This window comes from Lissotriton vulgaris, chromosome 8 (assembly GCF_964263255.1).
Source record: "Lissotriton vulgaris chromosome 8, aLisVul1.2, whole genome shotgun sequence".
NCBI lineage: Eukaryota > Metazoa > Chordata > Amphibia > Caudata > Salamandridae > Lissotriton > Lissotriton vulgaris.
Window position 1 is genome coordinate 1529365697 of NC_141696.1, and position 21907 is coordinate 1529387603.

At 43.2% G+C, this 21907-nt stretch overlaps 1 non-coding gene across 1 annotated transcript; it reads right to left on the reverse strand.

The window, feature by feature from the left end:
- Positions 1-15003: 15003 nt before the first annotated feature.
- Positions 15004-15076, reverse strand: TRNAF-GAA (transfer RNA phenylalanine (anticodon GAA)). The gene has a single exon. It is a non-coding gene; the product is annotated as a tRNA-Phe (tRNA).
- Positions 15077-21907: the final 6831 nt, after the last annotated feature.

Consider the following 21907-nt stretch of genomic DNA (forward strand, 5'->3'; position numbering starts at 1 on the left):
AGCTGATTCCAAGACCTATTTTGTTAGAAGCAAGGAACCTCTCAACTGTGCCGAAACCCGGGATTGAACCAGGGACCTTTAGATCTTCAGTCTAACGCTCTCCCAACTGAGCTATTTTTGCCTTCTGATAGCTGTGGTCTTCATACTTTAATTTAAACCATTTAACAAAATAGATGCAGGACCTGGATTTTTAACCTCATATGGTGAGATATGTTTTAAGGAGTCCTGTATCATTCCGCAATTAACTGGTGCAATGGGTAAATAGTATTTTTGGGATCCAGGTTAGGTAGTTGTTTTTTTAACTCTGAATGGACTAGCACTATATTACCCAGATATATTTGGCATGAGTAGGTAAGCAATGTCATCTGACTACTGACATCTGTGTTCAAGGGGAAGTGGAAGGTAATGCAGACAAGAGTTTACTTTACAAAAAAGCATGAAATGGGAAATATTCATTGTCAAACCTGAAGGTAAGAGAGGTGGAAGCAAGTTTAGAAGGAGGATATAAAGCAAAGTCTATGTTAAATTGATTGTGTTGTAGATCAGTTGGAAAAAATTTGATGAATAGAGAAAAAGTACTACAGCTGATTCCAAGACCTATTTTGTTAGAAGCAAGGAACCTCTCAACTGTGCCGAAACCCGGGATTGAACAAGGGACCTTTAGATCTTCAGTCTAACGCTCTCCCAACTGAGCTATTTTTGCCTTCTGATAGCTGGGGTCTTCATACTTTAATTTGAACCATTTAACAAAATAGATGCAGGACCTGGATTTTTAACCTCATATGGTAGAGATATGTTTTAAGGAGTCCTGTATCATTCCCCAGTTAACTGGTGCAATGGGTAAATAGCATTTTTGGGATCCAGGTTAGGTAGTTGTTTTTTTAACTCTGAAGGGACTAGCACTATATTACCTAGATATATTTGGCATGAGTAGGTAAGCAATGTCATCTGACTACTGACATCTGTGTTCAAGGGGAAGTGGAATGTGATGCAGACAAGAGTTTACTTTACAAAAAAGGACGAAATGGGAAACATTCATTGTCAAACCTGAAGGCAAGATAGGTGGAAGAAAGTTTAAAAGGAGGACAGAAAGCAAAGTCTATGTTGAATTGATCATTTTGTAGATCAGTTGATAAAAATGTTGATAGAGAAAAAAGTACTACAGCTGATTCCAAGACCTATTTTGTTAGAAGCAAGGAACCTGGAAAGGGGCGACCACTCGGTCCCCCCGAACGTATGGCAGAGTGCCACGATCCCCCCGGGAAGCCATCTTGGGCGGGAGGCGAGTCTCGGCTGGTATGCCCGAAGCGGCGTAGCCAGGGCGTGCCTTTTCCCGCCCTAGAGTGGGTTGGCCTAGACACTGACGCGGCTGGCCACGCCCTAGGGGCAGGCAGGGGCGGGTTTACGCCCGCCCTGAAGACGGATAAAAGGAGAAGCAAGATCCGAAGGCATCCTCTTGTTCCTGTGCTCTGAAGCTGCACCTCCTCGCTGCACGTGAGCTCGAGACGGAACGAAGAGCCAATTTTGAGCGTTGTAATCGTTCTTGTTTGTTTTACAGATACTCTGTTGGAGAATGCCGAAGAAGGCGGGAAAGCGCATGACTACCGAACAGATGCTGCGTGTTCTCATGAAGGAGATGACCGAACTAAAGAGGCGAGTGGATGAGAACGAGGAAGGGGGACCAAAACGTCCTTTGGCGGGAGCAGCCCCGGGAGGGAAAAACAAGAGGCCCAGGAGGGGAGCAGCAGGAGAAGACATCCCGGGTCCCAGTGCCCCGCTCGAGGCACCAACTCCCGTGCCGAAGGAAGGGAATCCGATTCCCGTTGTGGTCACCCCCGTGTCCGAAGAAGATATGCCGCCCGAGCTGGCAGCACAATTGGCAGCGTGGTTGGGTAAAGGTAACGAGGGCGCCACGGCTGTCGACGCACAGGAGCTAATGAAGCAACTGCGTGAGTCACGGGAAGCAGCGAAGGTGTCCACGCCGGCTGCAGCAGTAGAGAGGCCGCAGGGGACGGGTTCAGTAGCAGAGACGACGTCCGGTGCAGGTAAGCTGCCATTGCCGATTGCGAGGGATGAGTCGGCACCCTCTCGTAGGGAAAAATTGGGTCAGCATGTTCCTTTGGCTATTAAGGAAAAGATATGGGCAGGGGAGTATGTAAACATATTCTCGTTGCTTACTGATCACTATGAGATGGAGCATGCCAAGGGCCAGAAGGAGCTCATGCATCCGAGTGTTTGGCGCGCAAAAATGGCCGCCTTTAAGGTAAATGAAAACATTGGCAATTGGGGCCAAGCGTGGGGGGTTTTTACATCGATCTTGGGGGAGCGAAGGCCCGATCTGTTACCCGAATTGCCGATTTATCAATCACGAATCATGGGGTACTCGGTATCACACGAGGGTAATCATTGGTTCTGCTATGATAACCTGTTTAGAAAGGCTAAAGAACACGATAAAAACTTAACATGGGATTGTTATGATTCTGTGTCATGGTCCAAAATGAAGGAGACTGGTATGTTGAAATTGCCATTAGTGGGGAGTATCGTTGGCGAATCTTCCCGCCAGTATGCGGGGACGCCCTTTCGGTCAGGTACGGGTACAGACAATTACTCGAAGCCTGCCGGTAACACAGGAAAAAGGGGGGTTTGTTGGAACTTCAACAGGGGTAAATGTACTAGGCCCCAGGGATCATGCAAATTTAGACATGAATGTAGTGGGTGTGGGCAATCATCCCATCCTGAGTCCACGTGCAGAGCCAAAACGGGTGATAACGGGGGTAGAGGAGGCGCCAAACAGGTCTAACATAGTCCGAGGGGCGCCTTTACCTACCCCGATTGATACCTTGGCAATGATTCCTTGGCTCAGTGAATACCCGGATCGTGCTTCTGCTGGGGTGTTGCGGAACGGGTTTTCTTATGGTTTCCGCATCCCAGTGGGGGACTTTCAGGGTGCATCGAAATGTAAAAATCAGCTATCGGTCTTTCAGCATACGACTGTGGTACAGAATAAGATCATGAAGGAGGTCGCTCGAGGTCGAGTCGCCGGTCCGTTTAGTGTACCACCGGTTCCTAATTTTGTTTGTTCCCCGTTAGGTGTGGTCCCAAAGAAGGACCCGGGTGAGTTTCGGCTGATACATAATTTATCAGCCCCACGTGGTCTCTCCGTCAATGAAGCGATAGACCCCGAAGTGTGTTCGGTGCGGTACGCATCATTCGATGAGGCCGTAGCCATTTTGAATCGCCTGGGGCCCGGGGCGCTGATGGCTAAATCTGATATCGAGTCAGCGTTCCGGTTGCTGCCGGTACATCCAGACGATCAGCGTCTCTTAGGTTTCATGTTTCAGGGTCATTATTACATGGATAGGTGTATGCCGATGGGGTGCTCTATATCTTGTGCCTATTTCGAAAAATTCAGTAGTTTTCTACAATGGGTCTTCACAAGGAAGACAGGTTTCCGAAATGTGATGCATTACCTGGATGATTTTTTGTTCCTGGGTGCAGCCGGGGACCCGGAATGTGGGCAGGCTTTAGCACAGTTTTGTGACTTGATGAATCAGTTTGGCGTGCCATTGGCACCAGGTAAGACTGTGGGGCCTTCCACGTGCCTCGAGTTTCTGGGGATCGAGTTAGACTCCGCAGAAGGTTGTTTTCGTTTACCAGCTGACAAAGTGTCAAAGTTCAGGACATCCCTGCAGATGTGTATAAGGGGACCTAAGGTTAGGCTGCATCAATTACAGCAGTTAGTTGGCCAGTTGAATTTTGCCCTGAGGGTTATACCAATGGCCCGCCCCTTTTCCCGTTCGATCGCTCAAGCCATGGTCGGCCTGAAGGAGTGCCATCATCGCACAAGGCTCTCGCCAGAGGTCCGCCAGGACATGCGCATTTGGTTGGCATTTCTGGCGGATTTCAATGGGCGAGTTGTCTGGAACAAACCAGCCGTGTCCTCTGAGGAGCTGGGGCTGTGGACAGATTCGGCGGGGAGCATAGGTTTCGGTGCCATATTCGGCACGAGATGGTCTGCACAAAAGTGGCCGACATGGTGGCATGACAGTGGATTGACAAGTAACATTGCTTTCCTGGAACTTTTCCCCATTTTAGTGGCCCTGAGAACTTGGCCCGAAGGGTTCAGAGATCACTCGGTGGTATTTTGGTCTGACAATATGACCGTGGTCGAGTGTATCAATAGTCAGGCAGCACGATGCAAGTGGATTTTGAGACTGCTCAAAGAAATTGTTTTACTTTGTATGCAATTGAATGTGCTATTCAGAGCAAGACATGTCCCAGGGGTAATGAACCAGGCGGCTGATGCACTGTCTCGTTTTCGTATACAGGCTTTCTGGGGTTTCCTTCCCACAGCGGACCCGGAGCCGGCACCCTTTCCCGAAGCTCTCTGGTCTCTCGGTGCCCCGAACTTCGTAACCTCGTGGGAGAGAGTTTAGCACCCAGGACGAGGAAGGCATATGAAGGGGCGTTCCGGTCCTATTTGGCCTTTTTGGGTACTGATAGGGGGGAGCTTTGGGGCCAGGAAGAGTGGGTGGTGGATTTTCTGATGTCCTTACATCGGGTCGGGAAATCGGTTGCCACGGCTCAGAGACATCGGGCTGCCATTTCCTTTGTTGCCAGGGCTCACGGGATCCAGGATCCGACAGCGTCTTTCGTTGTACAGAAAGCGCTACGGGGGTGGCAACGCCTTGAGAGTCGCAGAGTAGATGAGAGGCGCCCGATAGGTTGGGATAGGCTGGCCCAGTTATTATCCAGTCTCCCTGCTACGTGTTCATCTCAGTTTGAGACGGTGTTATTCCGAGCCGCTTTTACGCTGGCATTCCATGGGGCTATGCGGGTAAGCGAATTAGTGGCGAGGAACAAGCAGGATGTGACAGGAGGATTGTGCCAGGAGCACGTCCAGATCAGAGGGGAGACGATGACGGTCTCATTTGTCAGGTCTAAGACCGATCAAAGTGGGATGGGTGACTGCGTAATCATACGCAGGATTCCCGGGTCCTCCATGTGCCCGGTAAGGTGTCTAGAAGATTATTTAGCACGAAGGGTGGCATCATGGGGGGGGACCTTGTTGAGACATGCTGACGCCACCCCACTGACAAAGTTTCAGTTTCAGCGGGTGCTTGCGATGTCGATTGCCGCTGCGGGCTTGAACCCGGGCGAGTTTGGGACCCATTCCTTTCGGATAGGGGCTGCTACAGAAGCAACAGCCAGGGGTCTGGATGTTGAACAAGTTAAACGGGTGGGGCGTTGGTCCTCCAATTGTTATAAGAGGTATGTGCGGTTGCACATGTTGTGAAGCTGTAGCAATGTACTCACGCTTCTTGTTTTTGTTTGGTTTTCAGTTGCGCAAGCCTACGAGGCGGGGCGGACTTTGCAGTCGACCCTACACCAGGCCAGCGGTCAGACATCACCGGCTGTGAAAAAGGAGGTGTGGGTTGTGGGCCACTCATACGTGAGGCGTGCCGCAGACGTATTCAAAGCAGGTGATATGATTCACGTAGCTGGGGAATACGGGTACAGTGTGTCCTTCTACGGAAGAGGCGGGCTCTGTATTGACCAGTTTCAATCATTTTTTGAGGGTTTGCTAAGGCGGATGAGGTCACCGCCGTCTGTAGTGATAGTACATCTTGGGGGTAATGATTTGGTCACCACTGGTAGACGACTTCTTCTTGAGGCGATGCTTTCCACTGTAAGTTGGTTAGCGAGGAGAGTTCCAGGGTGCACAATTGCATGGTCCCATATGATCCCACGAAAAGTGTGGCGGGGGGCTATTTCGGTTCCTGCTCTAAATCATTCTGTTAGGAAGCTTAATAACAAAGTGAGTAGGTTGTTCCGTTCCAAGACACTGCATGCTATTTCCCATGGGTGTATTAATGATGACAGTATGTATTTGGGGGATGGAGTGCATTTGTCTCGGGTGGGGAATGAGTTACTCATAGGAGACTTCTTAGCATGGCTAAAAACGTTACACCATGACCTTTAGGTAGGAGTGTTGTGGGGGGTCCGGATAGCCGGTCAACTATCCGGCCTGTGGCGGTAAGGTCATGATCGGTGAGCACTAATTGGAAGATCCCTATGAGTGGGCGTCACCCAGCACGGATGGGAGCGCTCGGGGGAGGTGGCCATTGGCCCCTCAACGGGGAGGCGGTCCCTTCTAAGGATGGGTCGCCGAAAGAAGAGGAAAGGCGGTCAAGGCCCCTTCCTGGGTAGGAGGGGTTACAGCCCCCTCCTGGGGAATTTCCCGGGGCCAGGACGTCTGCGACGGCAGATATGGTAAGTTGTGTGGGGTTTGGGGGGAGGTCTACGCTACCTTCTAGATACCTCACACGAGTCCTCGTACGACCTCTAAGTGGCGACGAGTTTTATTGGGGCCCCCGTCAAGTCAAGGGAAATTGGTAATTGCACTTGAGGTACGCCTCTGGGCCGCCCCTCACAAGTGAGGGCGATATTTCTGGGTTAGGGATCTTGACACCGGTTACGACCTTGCCGTTGGCCCTTAAACGTTAGGATGTACAATTTCAAAATTTCAAGTAAATGTTTTGCAGGATGTTAGTTCGGCTAGGAGAACCTTTGTATTAGAGACTCTGTTAAGGTTAGCCAAACATCGCAATGTGGTAATGAAATTGTACATAATATGAAACTGTTTATTTAATGTTTTAATTTTGTTTCATATTTTAATAAATACGGCCGGGGGGGTTACTCCCTCCCGTCTTCCAAAGACTTCAGAACTGTTTCCGGTGTCCCATCCTTGGGGATTGTGTTGAGAGGGGGTGGCGGGTATCTCAGCCATATGGAAAGGGGCGACCACTCGGTCCCCCCGAACGTATGGCAGAGTGCCACGATCCCCCCGGGAAGCCATCTTGGGCGGGAGGCGAGTCTCGGCTGGTATGCCCGAAGCGGCGTAGCCGGGGCGCGCCTTTTCCCGCCCTAGAGTGGGTTGGCCTAGACACTGACGCGGCTGGCCACGCCCTAGGGGCAGGCAGGGGCGGGTTTACGCCCGCCCTGAAGACGGATAAAAGGAGAAGCAAGATCCGAAGGCATCCTCTTGTTCCTGTGCTCTGAAGCTGCACCTCCTCGCTGCACGTGAGCTCGAGACGGAACGAAGAGCCAATTTTGACCCACCCACCAGCCCCTGATGACAGCAAGTGGTTTTGATTAAAGTTGATGGACAACTCTGATTTTCGTTTACAGGTCGTGGTATTATCGTGATGATTTTGAGTATGTAATAAAGAATGTCGATTTGTGTTTTGCAAATAAAGAAATTCTGCTTTAGTGTTCATTGGTAAGCAAGCTTTTAATAAAAGTATAGTTGCTACTGTATTTTAGTTTAATCATTTAGTTAGCATTGTCGTATTTATTTTGGTCGGGCGGTAAGGTCATGATCGGTGAGCACTAATTGGAAGATCCCTATGAGTGGGCGTCACCCAGCACGGATGGGAGCGCTCGGGGGAGGTGGCCATTGGCCCCTCAACGGGGAGGCGGTCCCTTCTAAGGATGGGTCGCCGAAAGAAGAGGAAAGGCGGTCAAGGCCCCTTCCTGGGTAGGAGGGGTTACAGCCCCCTCCTGGGGTATTTCCCGGGGCCAGGACGTCTGCGACGGCAGATATGGTAAGTTGTGTGGGGTTTGGGGGGAGGTCTACGCTACCTTCTAGATACCTCACACGAGTCCTCGTACGACCTCTAAGTGGCGACGAGTTTTATTGGGGCCCCCGTCAAGTCAAGGGAAATTGGTAATTGCACTTGAGGTACGCCTCTGGGCCGCCCCTCACAAGTGAGGGCGATATTTCTGGGTTAGGGATCTTGACACCGGTTACGACCTTGCCGTTGGCCCTTAAACGTTAGGATGTACAATTTCAAAATTTCAAGTAAATGTTTTGCAGGATGTTAGTTCGGCTAGGAGAACCTTTGTATTAGAGACTCTGTTAAGGTTAGCCAAACATCGCAATGTGGTAATGAAATTGTACATAATATGAAACTGTTTATTTAATGTTTTAATTTTGTTTCATATTTTAATAAATACGGCTGGGGGGTTACTCCCTCCCGTCTTCCAAAGACTTCAGAACTGTTTCCGGTGTCCCATCCTTGGGGATTGTGTTGAGAGGGGGTGGCGGGTATCTCAGCCATATCTCAACTGTGCCGAAACCCAGGATTGAACCAGGGACCTTTAGATCTTCAGTCTAACGCTCTCCCCACTGAGCTATTGCGGCCTGCTTATAGCTGTGGTCTTCATACTTTAATTTAAACCATTTAACAAAATAGATGCAGGACCTGGATTTTTAACCTCATATGGTAGAGATATGTTTTAAGGAGTCCTGTATCATTCCGCAATTAACTGGTGCAATGGGCAAATAGCAGTTTTGGGATCCAGGTTAGGTAGTTGTTTTTTTAACTCTGAATGGACTAGCACTATATTACCCAGATATATTTGGCATGAGTAGGTAAGCAATGTCATCTGACTACTGACATCTGTGTTCAAGGGGAAGTGGAAGGTAATGCAGACAAGAGTTTACTTTACAAAAAAGCATGAAATGGGAAATATTCATTGTCAAACCTGAAGGTAAGAGAGGTGGAAGCAAGTTTAGAAGGAGGACATAAAGCAAAGTCTATGTTAAATTGATTGTGTTGTAGATCAGTTGGAAAAAATTTGATGAATAGAGAAAAAGTATACAGCTGATTACAAGACCTATTTTGTTAGAAGCAAGGAACCTCTCAACTGTGCCGAAACCCGGGATTGAACCAGGGACCTTCAGATCTTCAGTCTAACGCTCTCCCAACTGAGCTATTTCGGCCTGCTTATAGCTGTGGTCTTCATACTTTAATTTAAACCATTTAACAAAATAGATGCAGGACCTGGATTTTTAACCTCACATGGTAGAGATATGTTTTAAGGAGTCCTGTATCATTCCGCAATTAACTGGTGCAATGGGTAAATAGCATTTTTTGGATCCAGGTTAGGTAGTTGTTTTTTTAACTCTGAATGGACTAGCACTATATTACCCAGATATATTTGGCATGAGTAGGTAAGCAATGTCATCTGACTACTGACATCTGTGTTCAAGGGGAAGTGGAAGGTAATGCAGACAAGAGTTTACTTTACAAAAAAGCATGAAATGGGAAATATTCATTGTCAATCCTGAAGGTAAGAGAGGTGGAAGCAAGTTTAGAAGGAGGACATAAAGCAAAGTCCATGTTAAATTGATTGTGTTGTAGATCAGTTGGAAAAAATTTGATGTATAGAGAAAAAGTACTACAGCTGATTCCAAGACCTATTTTGTTAGAAGCAAGGAACCTCTCAAGTGTGCCGAAACCCGGGATTGAACGAGGGACCTTTAGATCTTCAGTCTAACGCTCTCCCAACTGAGCTATTTTTGCCTTCTGATAGCTGGGGTCTTCATACTTTAATTTGAACCATTTAACAAAATAGATGCAGGACCTGGATTTTTAACCTCATATGGTAGAGATATGTTTTAAGGAGTCCTGTATCATTCCCCAGTTAACTGGTGCAATGGGTAAATAGCATTTTTGGGATCCAGGTTAGGTAGTTGTTTTTTTAACTCTGAAGGGACTAGCACTATATTACCTAGATATATTTGGCATGAGTAGGTAAGCAATGTCATCTGACTACTGACATCTGTGTTCAAGGGGAAGTGGAATGTGATGCAGACAAGAGTTTTCTTTACAAAAAAGGACGAAATGGGAAACATTCATAGTCAAACCTGAAGGCAAGATAGGTGGAAGAAAGTTTAAAAGGAGGACAGAAAGCAAAGTCTATGTTGAATTGATCATTTTGTAGATCAGTTGATAAAAATGTTGATAGAGAAAAAAGTACTACAGCTGATTCCAAGACCTATTTTGTTATAAGCAAGGAACCTCTCAACTGTGCCGAAACCCGGGATTGAACCAGGGACCTTTAGATCTTCAGTCTAACGCTCTCCCAACTGAGCTATTGCGGCCTGCTTATAGCTGTGGTCTTCATACTTTAATTTAAACCATTTAACAAAATAGATGCAGGACCTGGATTTTTAACCTCATATGGTAGAGATATGTTTTAAGGAGTCCTGTATCATTCCGCAATTAACTGGTGCAATGGGCGAATAGCAGTTTTGGGATCCAGGTTAGGTAGTTGTTTTTTCAACTCTGAATGGACTAGCACTATATTACCCAGATATATTTGGCATGAGTAGGTAAGCAATGTCATCTGACTACTGACATCTGTGTTCAAGGGGAAGTGGAAGGTAATGCAGACAAGAGTTTACTTTACAAAAAAGCATGAAATGGGAAATATTCATTGTCAAACCTGAAGGTAAGAGAGGTGGAAGCAAGTTTAGAAGCAGGACATAAAGCAAAGTCTATGTTAAATTGATTGTGTTGTAGATCAGTTGGAAAAAATTTGAGGAATAGAAAAAAAGAACTACAGCTGATCCCTAGACCTATTTTGTTAGAAGCAAGGAACCTCTCAACTGTGCCGAAACCCAGGATTGAACCAGGGACCTTTAGATCTTCAGTCTAACGCTCGGCCAACTGAGCTATTTCGGCCTTCTAATAGCTGGGGTCTTCATACTTTAATTTGAACCATTTAACAAAATAGATGCAGGACCTGGATTTTTAACCTCATATGGTAGAGATATGTTTTAAGGAGTCCTGTATCATTCCCCAGTTAACTGGTGCAATGGGTAAATAGCATTTTTGGGATCCAGGTTAGGTAGTTGTTTTTTTTAACTCTGAATGGACTAGCACTATATTACCCAGATATAATTGGCATGAGTAGGTAAGCAATGTCATCTGACTACTGACATCTGTGTTCAAGGGGAAGTGGAATGTGATGCAGACAAGAGTTTACTTTACAAAAAAGGACGAAATGGAAAACATTCATAGTCAAACCTGAAGGCAAGATAGGTGGAAGAAAGTTTAAAAGGAGGACAGAAAGCAAAGTCTATGTTGAATTGATCATTTTGTAGATCAGTTGATAAAAATGTTGATAGAGAAAAAAGTACTACAGCTGATTCCAAGACCTATTTTGTTAGAAGCAAGGAACCTCTCAACTGTGCCGAAACCCAGGATTGAACCAGGGACCTTTAGTCTAACGCTCTCCCAGCTTAGCTATTTTGGCCTGCTTATAGCTGTGGTCTTCATACTTTAATTTAAACCATTTAACAAAATAGATGCAGGACCTGGATTTTTAACCTCATATGGTGAGATATGTTTTAAGGAGTCCTGTATCATTCCGCAATTAACTGGTGCAATGGGTAAATAGCATTTTTGGGATCCAGGTTAGGTAGTTGTTTTTTTAACTCTGAATGGACTAGCACTATATTACCCAGATATATTTGGCATGAGTAGGTAAGCAATGTCATCTGACTACTGACATCTGTGTTCAAGGGGAAGTGGAAGGTAATGCAGACAAGAGTTTACTTTACAAAAAAGCATGAAATGGGAAATATTCATTGTCAAACCTGAAGGTAAGAGAGGTGGAAGCAAGTTTAGAAGGAGGACATAAGTCAAAGTCTATGTTAAATTGATTGTGTTGTAGATCAGTTGGAAAAAATTTGATGAATAGAGAAAAAGTACAACAGCTGATTCCAAGACCTATTTTGTTAGAAGCAAGGAACCTCTCAACTGTGCCGAAACCCGGGATTGAACCAGGGACCTTTAGATCTTCAGTCTAACGCTCTCCCAACTGAGCTATGTCTGCCTGCTTATAGCTGTGGTCTTCATACTTTAATTTAAACCATTTAACAAAATAGATGCAGGACCTGGATTTTTAACCTCATATGGTAGAGATATGTTTTAAGGAGTCCTGTATCATTCCGCAATTAACTGGTGCAATGGGTAAATAACATTTTTTGGATCCAGGTTAGGTAGTTGTTTTTTTAACTCTGAATGGACTAGCACTATATTACCCAGATATATTTGGCATGAGTAGGTAAGCAATGTCATCTGACTACTGACATCTGTGTTCAAGGGGAAGTGGAATGTGATGCAGACAAGAGTTTACTTTACAAAAAAGGACGAAATGGGAAACATTCATTGTCAAACCTGAAGGCAAGATAGGTGGAAGAAAGTTTAAAAGGAGGACAGAAAGCAAAGTCTATGTTGAATTGATCATTTTGTAGATCAGTTGATAAAAATGTTGATAGAGAAAAAAGTACTACAGCTGATTCCAAGACCTATTTTGTTAGAAGCAAGGAACCTCTCAACTGTGCCGAAACCCGGGATTGAACAAGGGACCTTTAGATCTTCAGTCTAACGCTCGGCCAACTGAGCTATTTCGGCCTTCTAATAGCTGGGGTCTTCATACTTTAATTTGAACCATTTAACAAAATAGATGCAGGACCTGGATTTTTAACCTCATATGGTAGAGATATGTTTTAAGGAGTCCTGTATCATTCCCCAGTTAACTGGTGCAATGGGTAAATAGCATTTTTGGGATCCAGGTTAGGTAGTTGTTTTTTTTAACTCTGAATGGACTAGCACTATATTACCCAGATATAATTGGCATGAGTAGGTAAGCAATATCATCTGACTACTGACATCTGTGTTCAAGGGGAAATGGAATGTGATGCAGACAAGAGTTTACTTTACAAAAAAGGACGAAATGGAAAACATTCATAGTCAAACCTGAAGGCAAGAGAGGTGGAAGAAAGTTGGAGGACAGAAAGCAAAGTCTATGTTGAATTGATCATTTTGTAGATCAGTTGATATAAATGTTAATAGAGAAAAAAGTACTACAGCTGATTCCAAGACCTATTTTGTTAGAAGCAAGGAACCTCTCAACTGTGCCGAAACCCGGGATTGAACAAGGGACCTTTAGATCTTCAGTCTAACGCTCTCCCAACTGAGCTATTTCGGCCTTCTGATAGCTGGGGTCTTCATACTTTAATTTGAACCATTTAACAAAATAGATGCAGGACCTGGATTTTTAACCTCATATGGTAGAGATATGTTTTAAGGAGTCCTGTATCATTCCGCAATTAACTGGTGCAATGGGTAAATAGCATTTTTGGGATCCAGATATATTTGGCATGAGTAGGTAAGCAATGTCATCTGACTACTGACATCTGTATTCAAGGGGAGGTGGAAGGTAATGCAGACAAGAGTTTACTTTACAAAAAAGCATGAAATGGGAAATATTCATTGTCAAACCTGAAGGTAAGAGAGGTGGAAGCAAGTTTAGAAGGAGGACATAAAGCAAAGTCTATGTTAAATTGATTGTGTTGTAGATCAGTTGGAAAAAATGTGATGAATAGAGAAAAAGTACTACAGCTAATTCCAAGACCTATTTTGTTAGAAGCAAGGAACCTCTCAACTGTGCCGAAACCCGGGATTGAACCAGGGACCTTTAGATCTTCAGTCTAACGCTCTCCCAACTGAGCTATTTCAGCCTGCTTATAGCTGTGGTCTTCATACTTTAATTTAAACCATTTAACAAAATAGATGCAGGACCTGGATTTTTAACCTCATATGGTAGAGATATGTTTTAAGGAGCCCTGTATCATTCCGCAATTAACTGGTGCAATGGGTAAATAGCATTTTTTGGATCCAGGTTAGGTAGTTGTTTTTTTAACTCTGAATGGACTAGCACTATATTACCCAGATATATTTGGCATGAGTAGGTAAGCAATGTCATCTGACTACTGACATCTGTGTTCAAGGAGAAGTGGAAGGTAATGCAGACAAGAGTTTACTTTACAAAAAAGCATGAAATGGGAAATATTCATTGTCAAACCTGAAGGTAAGAGAAGTGGAAGCAAGTTTAGAAGGAGGACATAAAGCAAAGTCTATGTTAAATTGATTGTGTTGTAGATCAGTTGGAAAAAATTTAATGAATAGAGAAAAAGAACTACAGCAGATCCCAAGACCTATTTTGTTAGAAGCAAGGAACCTCTCAACTGTGCCGAAACCCGGGATTGAACCAGGGACTTTTAGATCTTCAGTCTAACGCTCGGCCAACTGAGCTATTTCGGCCTTCTGATAGCTGTGGTCTTCATACTTTAATTTGAACCATTTAACAAAATAGATACAGGACCTGGATTTTTAACCTCATATGGTAGAGATATGTTTTAAGGAGTCCTGTATCATTCCCCAGTTAACTGGTGCAATGGGTAAATAGCATTTTTGGGATCCAGGTTAGGTAGTTGTTTTTTTAACTCTGAATGGACTAGCACTATATTACCCAGATATATTTGGCATGAGTAGGTAAGCAATGTCATCTGACTACTGACATCTGTGTTCAAGGGGAAGTGGAATGTGATGCAGACAAGAGTTTACTTTACAAAAAAGGACGAAATGGAAAACCTTCATAGTCAAACCTGAAGGCAAGATAGGTGGAAGAAAGTTTAAAAGGAGGACAGAAAGCAAAGTCTATGTTGAATTGATCATTTTGTAGATCAGTTGATAAAAATGTTGATTGAGAAAAAAGTACTACAGCTGATTCCAAGATCTATTTTGTTAGAAGCAAGGAACCTCTCAACTGTGCCGAAACCCGGGATTGAACCAGGGACCTTTAGATCTTCAGTCTAACGCTCTCCCAACTGAGCTATTGCGGCCTGCTTATAGCTGTGGTCTTCATACTTTAATTTAAACCATTTACCAAAATAGATGCAGGACCTGGATTTTTAACCTCATATGGTGAGATATGTTTTAAGGAGTCCTGTATCATTACGCAATTAACTGGTGCAATGGGTAAATAGCATTTTTGGGATCCAGATATATTTGGCATGAGTAGGTAAGCAATGTCATCTGACTACTGACATCTGTATTCAAGGGGAGGTGGAAGGTAATGCAGACAAGAGTTTACTTTACAAAAAAGCATGAAATGGGAAATATTCATTGTCAAACCTGAAGGTAAGAGAGGTGGAAGCAAGTTTAGAAGGAGGACATAAAGCAAAGTCTATGTTAAATTGATTGTGTTGTAGATCAGTTGGAAAAAATTTGATGAATAGAGAAAAAGTACTACAGCTGATTCCAAGACCTATTTTGTTAGAAGCAAGGAACCTCTCAACTGTGCCGAAACCCGGGATTGAACCAGGGACCTTTAGATCTTCAGTCTAACGCTCTCCCAACTGAGCTATTTCGGCCTGCTTATAGCTGTGGTCTTCATACTTTAATTTAAACCATTTAACAAAATAGATGCAGGACCTGGATTTTAAACCTCATATGGTAGAGATATGTTTTAAGGAGACCTGTATCATTCCGCAATTAACTGGTGCAATGGGTAAATAGCATTTTTTGGATCCAGGTTAGGTAGTTGTTTTTTTAACTCTGAATGGACTAGCACTATATTACCCAGATATATTTGGCATGAGTAGGTAAGCAATGTCATCTGACTACTGACATCTGTGTTCAAGGGGAAGTGGAAGGTAATGCAGACAAGAGTTTACTTTACAAAAAAGCATGAAATGGGAAATATTCATTGTCAAACCTGAAGGTAAGAGAGGTGGAAGCAAGTTTAGAAGGAGGACATAAAGCAAAGTCTATGTTAAATTGATTGTGTTGTAGATCAGTTGGAAAAAAATTTGATGAATAGAGAAAAAGAACTACAGCTGATCCCAAGACCTATTTTGTTAGAAGCAAGGAACCTCTCAACTGTGCCGAAACCCGGGATTGAACCAGGGACCTTTAGATCTTCAGTCTAACGCTCGGCCAACTGAGCTATTTCGGCCTTCTGATAGCTGGGGTCTTCATACTTTAATTTGAACCATTTAACAAAATAGATGCAGGACCTGGATTTTTAACCTCATATGGTAGAGATATGTTTTAAGGAGTCCTGTATCATTCCCCAGTTAACTGGTGCAATGGGTAAATAGCATTTTTGGGATCCAGGTTAGGTAGTTGTTTTTTTAACTCTGAATGGACTAGCACTATATTACCCAGATATATTTGGCATGAGTAGGTAAGCAATGTCATCTGGCTACTGACATCTGTGTTCAAGGGGAAGTGGAATGTGATGCAGACAAAAGTTTACTTTACAAAAAAGGACAAAATGGAAAACATTCATAGTCAAACCTGAAGGCAAGATAGGTGGAAGAAAGTTTAAAAGGAGGACAGAAAGCAAAGTCTATGTTGAATTGATCATTTTGTAGATCAGTTGATAAAAATGTTGATAGAGAAAAGAGTACTACAGCTGATTCCAAGACCTATTTTGTTAGAAGCAAGGAACCTCTCAACTGTGCCGAAACCCGGGATTGAACCAGGGACCTTTAGATCTTCAGTCTAACGCTCTCCCAGCTTAGCTATTTTGGCCTGCTTATAGCTGTGGTCTTCATACTTTAATTTAAACCATTTAACAAAATAGATGCAGGACCTGGATTTTTAACCTCATATGGTGAGATATGTTTTAAGGAGTCCTGTATCATTCCGCAATTAACTGGTGCAATGGGTAAATAGCATTTTTGGGATCCAGGTTAGGTAGCTGTTTTTTTTAACTCTGAATGGACTAGCACTATATTACCCAGATATATTTGGCATGAGTAGGTAAGCAATGTCATCTGACTACTGACATCTGTGTTCAAGGGGAAGTGGAAGGTAATGCAGACAAGAGTTTACTTTACAAAAAAGCATGAAATGGGAAATATTCATTGTCAAACCTGAAGGTAAGAGAGGTGGAAGCAAGTTTAGAAGGAGTACATAAAGCAAAGTCTATGTTAAATTGATTGTGTTGTAGATCAGTTGGAAAAAATTTGATGAATAGAGAAAAAGTACTACAGCTGATTCCAAGACCTATTTTGTTAGAAGCAAGGAACCTCTCAACTGTGCCGAAACCCGAGATTGAATCAGGGACCTTTAGATCTTCAGTCTAACGCTCTCCCAACTGAGCTATTTCGGCCTGCTTATAGCTGTGGTCTTCATACTTTAATTTAAACCATTTAACAAAATAGATGCAGGACCTGGATTTTTAACCTCATATGGTAGAGATATGTTTTAAGGAGTCCTGTATCATTCCCCAGTTAACTGGTGCAAGGTAAGCATGAGCGAATTTTGCGGATCTCGCGTTCGCGAATTTTGCGGATTTGCGGATTCGCAATCCGCAAAATCCGCGAATTCCCGCGAATTTGCGGATTTTTTTTTTTTTTGTGTTCGCCCGTGTTTCTGCCAGTTCGCGAGGGTTTTGTACACTTTCGCAAATTGCGAACTTACCTGTCGGGTCGCAAGTTTCGCGAACTCTTTGTTTCTACGTGTCCAGCCTGTTTGGGACACTCTTCTTCATCACTGCCACTCTCTGTCACCACTGCCACTCTCTGACTACTCATGCCACCCTCTGGCCCACCCATGCCACCCTCTGTTTCATCACCACACCCTCTGGTTGTCCAGTGTACATTATTTTCGGCAAAGCAAAGCACACCTTCCCTGCCTCAAGTGACCTGAATTAATTTGGGGCTGATTCATGTGTCACAGAATATTTTTTTAGCTGGCACCTGCTTCCTTAGTGCGCCCTGATTAGTGATCTTTTGCACTTGCTAAGTGCTTTCATTGTTGCAAAATTAGTTACAACACCTGCCCTGCCCCAACTGACAATAATGAATTAGGGGCTGATTAATGGATTTTAACTTCCAGCCTGGCTCCTGCTTGTCTCCCTTAGCTGTAATTCAGGACCTTTGTGGCATATGTGTAACTATTCTGAGGTTCAGAGCAGGGTCACATACTAGTTTCAACTGGCAACTGAACTCTGGAGGGGCCCCTCAGGAAGCACTCCAGGAAATGGCTACTAATGATGAGCCTGAACTTTTGAACCTGGTAAGTAGTTACTTTCAGTTTTGCTAAGATCGTATTTCTGCAATTTTGCACTTATTCGCGGGGCGCGAACTCACGCGAACAGTGCGAGCAGTGCGAGCAAAATCCGCTGCTCGCGGATTTGCGGATTTTGCGGGAAATTCGCAAATCTCGCGGATTGCGGATTTCCCGAAAATCCGCAAAATCCGCGAGCGGAACGGATTTTCCGCCCACGCCTAGTGCAAGGGGTAAATAGCATTTTTGGGATCCAGGTTAGGTAGTTGTTTTTTTAACTCGAAATGGACTAGCACTATATTACCTAGATATATTTGGCATGAGTAGGTAAGCAATGTCATCTGACTACTGACATCTGTGTTCAAGGGGAAGTGGAATGTGATGCAGACAAGAGTTTACTTTACAAAAAAGGACGAAATGGGAAACATTCATTGTCAAACCTGAAGGCAAGATAGGTGGAAGAAAGTTTAAAAGGAGGACAGAAAGCAAAGTCTATGTTGAATTGATCATTTTGTAGATCAGTTGATAAAAATGTTGATAGAGAAAAAAGTACTACAGCTGATTCCAAGACCTATTTTATTAGAAGCAAGGAACCTCTCAACTGTGCCGAAACCCGGGATTGAACCAGGGACCTTTAGATCTTCAGTCTAACGCTCTCCCAACTGAGCTATTGCGGCCTGCTTATAGCTGTGGTCTTCATACTTTAATTTAAACCATTTAACAAAATAGATGCAGGACCTGGATTTTTAACCTCATATGGTAGAGATATGTTTTAAGGAGTCCTGTATCATTCCGCAATTAACTGGTGCAATGGGCAAATAGCAGTTTTGGGATCCAGGTTAGGTAGTTGTTTTTTTAACTCTGAATGGACTAGCACTATATTACCCAGATATATTTGGCATGAGTAGGTAAGCAATGTCATCTGACTACTGACATCTGTATTCAAGGGGAGGTGGAAGGTAATGCAGACAAGAGTTTACTTTACAAAAAAGCATGAAATGGGAAATATTCATTGTCAAACCTGAAGGTAAGAGAGGTGGAAGAAAGTTTAAAAGGAGGACAGAAAGCAAAGTCTATGTTGAATTGATCATTTTGTAGATCAGTTGATAAAAATGTTAATAGAGAAAAAAGTACTACAGCTGATTCCAAGAACTATTTTGTTAGAAGCAAGGAACCTCTCAACTGTGCCGAAACCCGGGATGGAACCAGGGACCTTTAGATCTTCAGTCTAACGCGCTCCCAACTGAGCTATTGCGGCCTGCTTATAGCTGTGGTCTTCATACTTTAATTTAAACTATTTAACAAAATAGATGCAGGACCTGGATTTTTAACCTCATATGGTAGAGATATGTTTTAAGGAGTCCTGTATCATTCCGCAATTAACTGGTGCAATGGGCAAATAGCAGTTTTGGGATCCAGGTTAGGTAGTTGTTTTTTTAACTCTGAATGGACTAGCACTATATTACCCAGATATATTTGGCATGAGTAGGTAAGCAATGTCATCTGACTACTGACATCTGTATTCAAGGGGAGGTGGAAGGTAATGCAGACAAGAGTTTACTTTACAAAAAAGCATGAAATGGGAAATATTCATTGTCAAACCTGAAGGTAAGAGAGGTGGAAGCAAGTTTAGAAGGAGGACATAAAGCAAAGTCTATGTTAAATTGATTGTGTTGTAGATCAGTTGGAAAAAATTTGATGAATAGAGAAAAAGTACTACAGCTGATTCCAAGACCTATTTTGTTAGAAGCAAGGAACCTCTCTACTGTGCCGAAACCCGGGATTGAACCAGGGACCTTTAGATCTTCAGTCTAACACTCTCCCAACTGAGCTATTTCGGCCTGCTTATAGCTGTAGTCTTCATACTTTAATTTAAACCATTTAACAAAATAGATGCAGGACCTGGATTTTTAACCTCATATGGTAGAGATATGTTTTAAGGAGTCCTGTATCATTCCGCAATTAACTGGTACAATGGGTAAATAGCATTTTTTGGATCCAGGTTAGGTAGTTGTTTTTTTAACTCTGAATGGACTAGCACTGTATTACCCAGATATATTTGGCATGAGTAGGTAAGCAATGTCATCTGACTACTGACATCTGTGTTCAAGGGGAAGTGGAAGGTAATGCAGACAAGAGTTTACTTTACAAAAAAGCATGAAATGGGAAATATTCATTGTCAAACCTGAAGGTAAGAGAGGTGGAAGCAAGTTTAGAAGGAGTACATAAAGCAAAGTCTATGTTAAATTGATTGTGTTGTAGATCAGTTGGAAACAATTTGATGAATAGAGAAAAAGTACTACAGCTGATTCCAAGACCTATTTTGTTAGAACCAAGGAACCTCTCAACTGTGCCGAAACCCGGGATTGAACCAGGGACCTTTAGATCTTCAGTCTAACGCTCGGCCAACTGAGCTATTTCGGCCTTCTGATAGCTGTGGTCTTCATACTTTAATTTGAACCGTTTAACAAAATAGATGCAGGACCTGGATCTTTAACCTCATATGGTGAGATATGTTTTAAGGAGTCCTGTATCATTCCCCAGTTAACTGGTGCAATGGGTAAATAGCATTTTTGGGATCCAGGTTAGGTAGTTGTTTTTTTAACTCTGAATGGACTAGCACTATATTACCCAGATATATTTGGCATGAGTAGGTAAGCAATGTCATCTGACTACTGACATCTGTGTTCAAGGGGAAGTGGAATGTGATGCAGACAAGAGTTTACTTTACAAAAAAGGACAAAATGGAAAACATTCATGGTCAAACCTGAAGGCAAGATAGGTGGAAGAAAGTTTAAAAGGAGGACAGAAAGCAAAGTCTATGTTGAATTGATCATTTTGTAGATCAGTTGATAAAAATGTTGATGGAGAAAAGAGTACTACAGCTGATTCCAAGACCTATTTTGTTAGAAGCAAGGAACCTCTCAACTGTGCCGAAACCCGGGATTGAACCAGGGACCTTTAGATTTTCAGTCTAACGCTCTCCCAGCTTAGCTATTTTGGCCTGCTTATAGCTGTGGTCTTCATACTTTAATTTAAACCATTTAACAAAATAGATGCAGGACCTGGATTTTTAACCTCATATGGTGAGATATGTTTTAAGGAGTCCTGTATCATTCCGCAATTAACTGGTGCAATGGGTAAATAGCATTTTTGGGATCCAGGTTAGGTAGTTGTTTTTTTAACTCTGAATGGACTAGCACTATATTACCCAGATATATTTGGCATGAGTAGGTAAGCAATGTCATCTGACTACTGACATCTGTGTTCAAGGGGAAGTGGAAGGTAATGCAGACAAGAGTTTACTTTACAAAAAAGCATGAAATGGGAAATATTCATTGTCAAACCTGAAGGTAAGAGAGGTGGAAGCAAGTTTAGAAGGAGGATATAAAGCAAAGTCTATGTTAAATTGATTGTGTTGTAGATCAGTTGGAAAAAATTTGATGAATAGAGAAAAAGTACTACAGCTGATTCCAAGACCTATTTTGTTAGAAGCAAGGAACCTCTCAACTGTGCTGAAACCCGGGATTGAACCAGGGACCTTTAGATCTTCAGTCTAACGCTCTCCAAACTGAGCTATTTCAGCCTTCTCATAGCTGTGGTCTTCATACTTTAATTTGAACCGTTTAACAAAATAGATGCAGGACCTGGATTTTTAACCTCATATGGTGAGATATGTTTTAAGGAGTCCTGTATCATTCTGCAATTAACTGGTGCAATGGGTAAATAGCATTTTTGGGATCCAGGTTAGGTAGTTGTTTTTGTAACTCTGAATGGACTAGCACTATATTACCCAGATATATTTGGCATGAGTAGGTAAGCAATGTCATCTGACTACTGACATCTGTGTTCAAGGGGAAGTGGAAGGTAATGCAGACAAGAGTTTACTTTACAAAAAAGCATGAAATGGGAAATATTCATTGTCAAACCTGAAGGTAAGAGAGGTGGAAGCAAGTTTAGAAGGAGGATATAAAGCAAAGTCTATGTTAAATTGATTGTGTTGTAGATCAGTTGGAAAAAATTTGATGAATAGAGAAAAAGTTCTACAGCTGATTCCAAGACCTATTTTGCTAGAAGCAAGGAACCTCTCAACTGTGCCGAAACCCAGGGTTTTAACCAGGGACCTTTAGATCTTCAGTCTAACGCTCTCCAAACTGAGCTATTTCGGCCTTCTCATAGCTGTG